The 10568-nt window shown below is 33.2% G+C and overlaps 1 long non-coding RNA gene across 1 annotated transcript; it reads left to right on the top strand.

The window, feature by feature from the left end:
- Nucleotides 1-7384: 7384 nt before the first annotated feature.
- LOC141455084 (uncharacterized) lies at nucleotides 7385-9573 on the top strand. Its single transcript, XR_012459141.1, has 2 exons — nucleotides 7385-8270; nucleotides 9262-9573. It is a non-coding gene; the product is annotated as an uncharacterized lncRNA (long non-coding RNA).
- The last annotated feature ends 995 nt before the right edge of the window (nucleotides 9574-10568 follow it).

The following is a 10568-nucleotide window of genomic DNA, read 5'->3' as shown; positions in this document are numbered from 1 at the left end:
CAAGTTGGGCATTATGCCACCGCCATATTAGAAGAACCATATCTTAGGAATCTCAATAGATGGCTTAAGTAATTAAATGGAAAATATATACCTGCCATTTCAGAAGAATTACATCTCGGCAATCTCAATGGATAGTTAAGTAATTAGTTTATAAGTTAGCTTGTAAGTTGGGCAGTGTGCCCCTGCCATATCAGAAGAAACCGTATCTCAAGAATCTCAATGGTTGGCTTAAGTAATTAGTTGGGAAATATACACCTGCCATATCAGAAGAACTATATCTTACGAATCTCAATGGATAGCTTAAGTAATTAGTGTATACGTTAGCTTAGTTGTAAGATGGGCAGTTTGCCCCTTCCATATCAGAAGAAACCGTATCTCAAGAACCTCAATGGATAGCTTAAGTAATTAGTTCATAAGTTAGCTTAAGCTTAGTTTTAAGTTGGGCAGTATGCCCCTTCCATATCAGAAGAAACCATATCTTACGAAACTCAATTGATAGCTTAAGTAATTAGTTTATAAGTTAGCTTAAGCTTAGTTTTAAGTTGGGCAGTATGCCCCTTCCATATCAGAAGAAACCATATCTTACGAATTTCAATGGATAGCTTAAGTAATTAGTTCATAAGTTAGCTTAAGCTTAGTTTTAAGTTGGGCAGTATGCCCCTTCCATATCAGAAGAAACCATATCTTACGAAACTCAATTGATAGCTTAAGTAATTAGTTTATAAGTTAGCTTAAGCTTAGTTTTAAGTTGGGCAGTATGCCCCTTCCATATCAGAAGAAACCATATCTTACGAAACTCAATTGATAGCTTAAGTAATTAGTTTATAAGTTAGCTTAAGCTTAGTTTTAAGTTGGGCAGTATGCCTCTTCCATTTCAGGAGAAACCATATCTTAGGAATCTCAATAGATGGCTTAAGTAATTAGTTTATAAGTTAGCTTAGTTGTAAGATGGGCAGTATGCCCCTACCATGTCAGGAGAAACCGTATCTCAAGAACCTCAATGGATAGCTTAAGTAATTAGTTCATAAGTTAGCTTAAGCTTAGTTTTAAGTTGGGCAGTATGCCCCTTCCATTTCAGAAGAAACCATATCTTACGAATTTCAATGGATAGCTTAAGTAATTAGTTTATAAGTTAGCTTAAGCTTAGTTTTAAGTTGGGCAGTATGTTCCTTCCATTTCAGGAGATACCATATCTTAGCATCTCAATGGATAGCTTAAGTAATTAGTTTATAAGTTAGCTTAGTTGTAAGATGGGCAGTATGCCCCTACCATGTCAGGAGAAACCGTATCTCAAGAACCTCAATGGATAGCTTAAGTAATTAGTTCATAAGTTAGCTTAAGCTTAGTTTTAAGTTGGGCAGTATGCCCCTTCCATATCAGAAGAAACCATATCTTACGAATCTCATTGGATTGCTTAAGTAATTAGTTTATAAGTTAGCTTAAGCTTAGTTTTAAGTTGGGCAGTATGCCCCTTCCATTTCAGAAGAAACCATATCTTAGCATCTCAGTGGATAGCTTAAGTAATTAGTTTATAAGTTAGCTTAGTTGTGTGATGGGCAGTATGCCCCTACCGCGTCAGGAGAAACCGTATCTCAAGAACCTCAGTGGATAGCTTACGTAATTAGTTTATAAGTTAGCTTAGTTGTAAGTTGGTGCAGTATCCATCCTTCAGCTCAGAAGAAATGCATATAATTTGGAACCCCCACTAGTGGATCTAACATTAGTTCATAAGTAGTTATTAAGGAAATTGTTTGGAACAAATAGTTTAATTAGTTACATACCGACTATAATAGTAATTTCAGTGCATATCATCTAATAAAAACACATCCTAAACTAATTTAGGTGAACACTTCAATTTTGTTTTGCAGACTGTTGAAGTGCTCTTGAAGTATTGGTATATATTTAAATTTCGCTTATATTTTTTTTTGTACACTTAGTATTATTGGTGCATTTAAGGGACTTTGTTTCTTTTGGAACAGATAGAGTATATTTCCTGGCAATATATTTTTATAAATTAATCTACGTTTTAATAATATAAAACCTGGTAGTATTTAGGTAAAAGAGAGACATCGATTAGAAGGAGAAAACGGTTGAACAAGTTGATTGCGTTAGCCGGCTATTGGGAATCTTGTCGAGAAGGTTTCATTTCAAATTCGTCCAAGAGTAGGTGATCTTTTCTAGCTATTATTGATAGCATTCTCAAAGGCTCCGTTTGGGTGCATCAAGTAACCCATTTTTAGTCTTCTAACTTTAAGTTCAGTAGAAATTTAAGTTAGTAATCACTTTGCTTAGTTTAGAATACATCCCTAGTAGGCGAACCACTCCAAGTGAGCTGAGAGCCCATGAGGATTCTATGGACAGGATATCTTCTTTTTATGTTTCAGGATATAGCAATAACCTGATTCTATGGAGAACTTTCCCCAGCAACAGGTAGTCCTCATGAGTATGATTGTTTCTACATTAACAGGTTCGCATTCAGTCGGAAATCTTTAGGTGTTTTATTATTAATAATTGATTCACTTACTTTTACAAATTTCTATCATAATCTTGCGTTTTAATAATAATTATAATTCCACTTATTTTACATTTTCATATTCAATTAATATGGTGTAACTAATAGCATGATAATAATGCATGAAAAAATTAAATCATTTCACTAATTGCATGTTCACTAATCACCTAAATGAATACTTGGAATTATAATTATTTAAAACATTTTAGTGGCCACTAAAAATGTTTTACTTCGTTTTTTTTAGACCAACTGTGAATCAATTATTCTAACTAATTTGGGATACACATTCTGTACAACACTTCGTGACAAAATACACTAGCACCGATTTTACACATTACACGTTTCAGTTTTTTCAGTTTTTGTCGTTTCTTGGTTGATTTGTTTAGTTTCAAGCGAAGGCTTTTGTCTGTCCTTCGCTTTGTTAATCGTCTTCTTGTGATTTCGTTTTCCTTTTGTAGTGGTTATTGGTTTCTTGAATTTTGTTTTCTTTGTTGGTTTTGCAGACTTAGTTTCCTTCAAGTCTGTATCTTATTGTCAGCCCTATTACCAACCAGCCCAAAAACCCTTTTTTTTCCGAAAGCCTTTCTGATTATACCCCCTATTTCCCTAATTGCCCAATCCTAGAAATCTAGGTTCCCGTCATTCTAGTCACTGGTCTAAGCAGGCAGATCTCCCTGTATTTCCCTCAATAACTAAACTATTTGTTTACCCTATTCCTTTATTCCCTCCAATTTTCTCCAGATTCATTTTTGCCATTGTCTCTGGAGTTCTACGTACCCCAATGCCTGTTTAAAAGACCAACTAGAATGCGGTTATGGGTAGAAAGGCGTTTTTTGGGGAGCGGAAACTGATCTCTACCTCCTCGAGGTGCTCCCCGGGCAACTACTCCCGGGAGTAGGCTAACAGAGACAGTACAATTTTCAAAGCTCAAATGTAGCTTAAAATTATAATTTTTCCAAATTTAATTAAACTTATAAATACAAAGATTTTCATTAGCGATAACACTTCCCTGCGTCTCTGCGGGTACCCTAGCTTAAAATCACGAACAATACGTGCATGATCCCCAAAATCTAGCACACTATGCAGGCACACAAATTCAAAATTTAACATTTTACTATCAATACAGACTTTTTACATTCTTTGACCAACAAATGATTCCTAGTTATTCAACTAAAGTCGATTGAACGATTCTACACAATAATTAGCGACGAAAAACACAATCACCGATTTTACACATTAATGGTTTCATTTTTGTGCAATTTGTTGTATTTATGCAGATTTAATTTACTTCAGGCCGACGCTTTTGTATTCGCTTTTCGTTGATAATGTCTTCTTGTATTTCGTTTTCTCTTTGTTGATGTTCTTGGTTGTTTAGTTTTGTTCACTTTCATTGTTTTTCAGACAAAGTTTTCTCTTTGGCGGTATCTTTTTGTGAGGCTAATTGCCCACCAATCAAAAATTCTTTTTTCCGAACTCCTTTCCGAGTACCCTTCATTTCCCCATGCATTTCCTTAAATATCCTCCGTTTATTATTATTTTCTATATTAATGTAGAAAATTCTGGCCTAACTAGGTTGCATTTCCTCGCATTTTGTTTGTTTACTGCTGTGAATGAATAGATAAAAATTTAAGCTTGTTGTAACATGTGGCTCTGCTCTGTATAGTAATTCACATTACTTGCGAACATAAATTGCCTATCCTAACTTGCTCGTTCTTATTAAAAGAAAACACCATTTCATATAGCCAAATTAGTTCGAATTTCCTTCGTTTTTAGCTGTGAGTGATTAAAAAAGGTCCACACTAGTTGTAATATCCAGGGCTGTTCTGTATTGTTGTTCTTATTAAAAGAAAACACCACTTCATTGGTGAAACTAACTCGCATTTCCCTATATTTCCATAGGTTTTAGCAGTGAGTGAATAGAAAAAGATCCACCCTGGATGTAGCATGCAGGGCAGTTCTGTATTGTTGTTCTTATTAAAAGAAAACACCACTTCATTGGTGAAACTAGCTCGCATTTCCTTATATTTTTATCGTTTTTAACCGTAAGTGAATAGAAGAAAATCGACCCTAGTTGTAACATCCAGGGCTGTTCTGTATTGTTGTTCTTATTAAAAGAAAACACCACTTCATTGGTGAAACTAGCTCGCATTTCCTTATATTTTTATCGTTTTTAACCGTAAGTGAATAGAAGAAAATCGACCCTAGTTGTAACATACAGGGCTGTTCTGTATTGTTGTTCTTATTAAAAGAAAACACCACTTCATTGGTGAAACTAGCTCGCATTTCCTTATATTTTTATCGTTTTTAGCCGTAAGTGAATAGAAGAAGATCGACCCTAGTTGTAACATCCAGGGCTGTTCTGTATTGTTGTTCTTATTAACAGAAAACACCGTTTCTCTGGCAAATCTAGCTCGTATATTTCCATCGATTTTAGCAGTTAATGAATAGAAAAAGATCCATCCTGGTTGTAACATCCAGAGCTGTCCTGTATTGCTATTCTCATTTACGGAAAACACCACTTGATTCGTCTAACTAGCTTCCATATCCTTATATTTCCATCGATTTTAGCAGTTAATGAATAGAAATAGTCCACTATAGTTGTAACAACCAGGGCTGTCCTGTATTGTCGTTCTTATTAACGGAAAACACCGTTTCTCTGGCAAATCTAGCTCGTATATTTCCATCGATTTTAGCAGTTAATGAATAGAAAAAGATCCATCCTGGTTGTAACATCCAGAGCTATCCTGTATTGCTATTCTCATTTACGGAAAACACCACTTGATTCGTCTAACTAGCTTCCATATCCTTATATTTCCATCGATTTTAGCAGTTAATGAATAGAAATAGTCCACTATAGTTGTAACAACCAGGGCTGTCCTGTATTGTCGTTCTTATTAACGGAAAACACTACATGATTAGCCAAACTAGCTCGAAGTTCCTTATATTTCCACCATTTTTCGCTGTGAGAGAATAGAAAAAGATCCACCCTAGTTGTTATTTCGGGGCGGTCCAGTATTGTTGTTCTTATTAAAAGAAAACACCGTTTCTCTGGCCAAACTAGCTCCCATTTCCTTTTATTTCCATTAATTTAGCAGTGAATGAATAGAAAAAGATCCAACCTAGATGTAACTGCCAAGGCTGTTCTGTATAGTTCTTCTTAATAACGGAAAACACCGTTTCTCTGGCAAACTAGCTCGCATTTCTTTATATTTCCATCGATTTCAGCCGTTAAGGTATGGAAAAAGCTTGTAACAGCTAGGGCTGTCCTGTATTATGGTTCGTATTAAATGGAAACACTGTTTGTATGATCTAACTAGCTCGCATATCCTTATATTTCTACCGCTTATAGCTGCAAGTGAATAGAAAAGATCGTCCCTAGTTGTCACATCCAGGACGGTTCGGTATTGATGTTCTTTTTAAAAGAAAACACCATTTGATTGGCCAAACTAGCTCGCATTTCCTTATATTTCCATCGTTTTTTGCTGTGAGTGAATAAAGTGTTTGTACAAACCAACCAGAGCTTGAATGTAGAAATAGGATCGATCTATTTAACAATGTAAGAAATAAAAATAATAGGAAAAGTTGAAATCGCCTCTTAATTTCACTGGTTTGCTAATTGTTCGGTAATTCGTATTTCATATTTTTTTTTTTTTTTTTTGCCTACCAACAGTACCCTGCTGATAGGGAGTTTATTTACAGAATCGCATAACATGTACCACATTTATACATATATATTTATACATAATAATAATAATAAACAAACTATATATACATAATAATAAACAATAAACTATATATACATAATAATGCAGAATTATATCTACAATTTCTAATATACATAACATACAATACATAAAACACTTTACAATATTATATAACACACACTAATAAACAATATACGAGTATATAATACAGCCTAATATACAATATATTTATAATACCTCTAATATACAATATATATACATTTATAATACATAACGCTCGTATTTCATATTAAGGCTTGAGCTTGGTTGTGGAAATAGGGGCGATCTATTTTACAGTGTATGTAGTAAATATAATTGGAAAAGTTGAAATCGCCTCTTAATTTCACTGGTTTGCTAATTGTTCGGTAATTCGTACTTCATATTAAGGCTTGAGCTTGGTTGTGGAAATAGGGGCGATCTATTTTACAGTGTAAGTAGTAAAACTAATTGGAAAAAGTGGAAATCGTCTCTTATTTTACTGGTTTGCTGCTGTTTCTGTAATTCATACTTAATATTGAGGCCAGAGCTTGGTTGTAGAAATAGGGTCGATCTATTTTGTAATCTAAGAAGTAGAAATAATTAGAAAAATTTGAAATCTTTTAATTTCACGGGTTTGCTGCTGTTTCTGATTTTTCATAGCTAATATTGAGGGCTGTACTTTGATATAGAAATAGGGATTGCCTTTTTTGAACAATGAGAAGCAAAAACCATGGCGAAATTGGAAATTGTCACCTACTTTTGCTAGTAAGCTATTGATGCAAAACTTGATAGTTAATAATAAGGATGAAGCTATTATTTACTTTAGGGACGTTTCATTTTGAGAAATATGAAGTAAAAATCATTTGAAAAAGTAGAAATAGTTTCCTAATATCATAGGTATTCAGCTATTTTAGTGTTTTATATTTAATATTAAGGTCAGTGCTTAGTTGGTAGAAGTGGGGTCGATCTATTTTGAAAAATATGATGTAAAAACGATTGGAAACTGCGGAAATTATCTTAAAATTTCTCTTGAATTTTGCAGTTGTTAGTTACTATTAAGGCTAGTGCTTCATTGTACATGTAGGATCGATCTGCTTTGAAAAGTAAGTAGTAAAAGCCATTGGAACAAGTAGAAATCGTTCCTTAATTTCACAGAGATGCTGCTGATTGTGCATTTCGTAGTTAATATTTTGGGCTTAGTTAGGTTGTTCATTTAGGGTCGATCTATTTTGCAAGTAAGGAGTATTAGCTTTTTCGAAAAGTAGAAACCGTCTCTTAATTTTTCAGGAATACTGCTGATTCTACATTTGATAGCTAGTATTAAGGGAAAGCTAGATTTTAATGTAGGATCCATCAATTTTAGAATGTAAGAAGTAAAAACAATATGAAAAAGTAGAAGTCGTCTCTTAATTTTACAAGAAGGCAGCTGTTTCTGCATTTGATAGCGAATGCTAGGTTGTATAATTTTCCAATTATTTTTACTACATACACTGTAAAATAGATCGCCCCTATTTCCACAACCAAGCTAAAGCCTTTAAGTAAAAGCGTAAACAACATACTAATCTGTTGTTCGATCTTTGTTAAAGAGCAAGAGTTAATATGATATTTAAGTATTAACTATTAAGTAACATTACATGTTTATTAATGTTTATAATAATTTCTTTTAATTTTATAATATTTCCTAGAACTTGGTATTATAATTCAGTATTTTCTGCTCAAATACTCGAAACTTAAATACATACTAGGTTTCATTGATTTAATTTCATTATTTTTCAAAAAATGTTTTAAATATTTTAAATATTATACACATACACCATGTGATTTGTTGTAACCACGTATGTAACCTCCTTCGATCAGGCAGTAAGTGTAGTTGACGTGCGGAAAGGTGGAAACGGGTAGAGGTAGAATTCCCCATTCACTATATATTTAAATTGAATTCATTATGAATTATGAATAATCATCAGGTGCAAACTTTGTAAGGGATTCAACTATTACAGTACTATGATGACAAATTCAACGATTCATTTTAAATTTAGGTAATAACAAATGTTTTAACATGTTTTGAGATATTATTTAAAAAAATAATACTTATTTTAATACCTTTAATTATAAACAAACTCGTCAAAAGAAAGAGGGATTTTTTCAATTTTTTACATTTGTTCTGGAAATGAAATCCATTATAGGCAACACATCCCCAAACCATTACATGTCTACCTCCGTGTTTCACTATAACGAAAACATTTTGTTACTTCTGTTCCTCATTGTCCAGATTGTCCTACGACCATCAGATCCAAACAAATTGAACTTTCTTTCTTCAGAGAGCACTATATTTTCCCAAAAGCAGAGTGGCTTCTTTAGAAATTCCCTGGCAAGCCACTTTTTGCTGTTCGTTTCGCTGATGAAAGGTTTCTTTTTGGCACTCTACCGTGGAGACTGTCAGAATGCAAAGCATTCCTTATTTTCCTTTCGCTTACACGGACACCTGAAGTTGATTGCACCGTAATCAAGCTAGGGCCTGTGCGCTTATCGTTGGATTCTTCATGAGCTTCATGTTTCATTTTTTTTTCATTCTACAATTTAACTTCTTCGGGCGACCTTTGTGTTAACTTTTTTCTTTCAATTGTGCCTCGTTCCTCATATCCCTTAATAACGTATCTTACAGTAGAGAAATTCAGCGAATTCCCGATATTATTTTTTTTGACTCCGTATAAAAATAACTTTTTTCGCGAGTGCCGACACTTCATTCCCCTTCTTTGGCATTATCAATTTATCACAAATTATTAAGAGTTACAAACATTCAATCACAGTTTAGAATACTGAGGGAAAGAAAATAATAACAACTAACTAGTGAACGACCTTTGAAATTCTATAATCAGTGTGTGCAAATGTACCATAAGTTATGTTATTTTTAATTTTTGTAACTTAAAAAACAGTTGAGTTTTAATTTGAAGTATCATTGAATAGAACGCATTTATTTCTAGATTACCACTTATAAACACTATTTGATTGAATAATGACGATTTTCAGGTTTAAAATAGCCAATGCTGGGAGACTACCGTAAAACTGTTCATCAAATGAAAAAGACGTTGAGAAACATCCAATGTAAATATACAAACAACTTTTGTTAATAGTCAATTACTAGTAATGTATTCTTTAGTTGTAATATGTAATATTCATGTTTATGTTACAATTGTAGTATATTTATACGTTTTAATGAAGAAACGAAAACACTTCTAACTAAAGTTACTGTTTATTTAAAGTCATAATCATAAATCATAGCTTGTTGCCACCTACAAGCACACATAAGACAAGACACATAATAGTTAATCATTATAAAGACGAACCAAATCGTAGATCTATAGTTAAGCCAACTGTAGAGCTCTAACCTTATTCGTATTATATATGTATATTTAAATAAAATACTTTTGCCATACATAATCTATCTTCTTTCCAAATCATTATTACAGTATTAAACATAATAGCTTAATAAACAATGACATAATTTTATAAACCTGATCTGTAAATTTGAAGATGGTCAATCATTCTTTACCCTAAAAATAGTTTATTAGAAAATATTTGTATTTAATCGCCGATGTTCGCAGTATTAGAAATCCACTTCTTCATATTTTCAGGAGAATGTACACCTTCATAAGGCATTTGGGTTAGAGGATGATCCTGAGGATCCGTAATGACATACCTATCGTTAGCCAATACCTTTTTCATACACAGCGTGCTTTGCTTTAAATTCGTTCAAGTTTCTGGCTCCATACAAAATTATCTTATTTTGTGGAAAATCAGTAATTCCATTTATAATATAAAGCATCAATGAGGAATCATTAATTAGACCTCTGGAAAGAGCTTTCATTTCGACATACGATACTTACTTATTCAATGTACCTGTACTCTCAAGTGTCCTAGCAGGTAAGTGTTCATGGATTTTCTTAGAAAACTTGGCCAACAATACTGTTTTAAAGCTTATCCAATTGTTGTTACCTCTTTCACTATTAATAAACTTCAAGGCCGGTCCAGCTAATGACTTTCGGGCAAATATTAATTTTTGTAGATCACTTCACATAAATAATAAAGAATTTTCTTCGAAATCCTTTTCCCATTCTTCCACAGGAATGACAGTGCCATCAAACTCATTAATTATATCTTCCACATTCTACATCCTTAAAAGTGATTAAAAATTTTTCTTGCTTTACCTCATCGTAAACATTTGTTTCCCTTGTTACATCACGTAGTGAATCTTCGTTCTTTTCAACTTCCTCAATACCTCCTTCAAAGCTCAAACCCAATCTTCACAATAAAAACTCTAGTCCTGAATAGTTTTT

Source organism: Rhodnius prolixus, unplaced genomic scaffold (assembly GCF_049639745.1).
Source record: "Rhodnius prolixus isolate KJV_2025 unplaced genomic scaffold, Rpr scaffold_21, whole genome shotgun sequence".
NCBI classification, from domain to species: Eukaryota; Metazoa; Arthropoda; class Insecta; order Hemiptera; family Reduviidae; genus Rhodnius; species Rhodnius prolixus.
The sequence above is the reverse complement of the archived record's forward strand: the minus strand, read 5'-3'. Positions and strand labels throughout refer to the sequence as shown.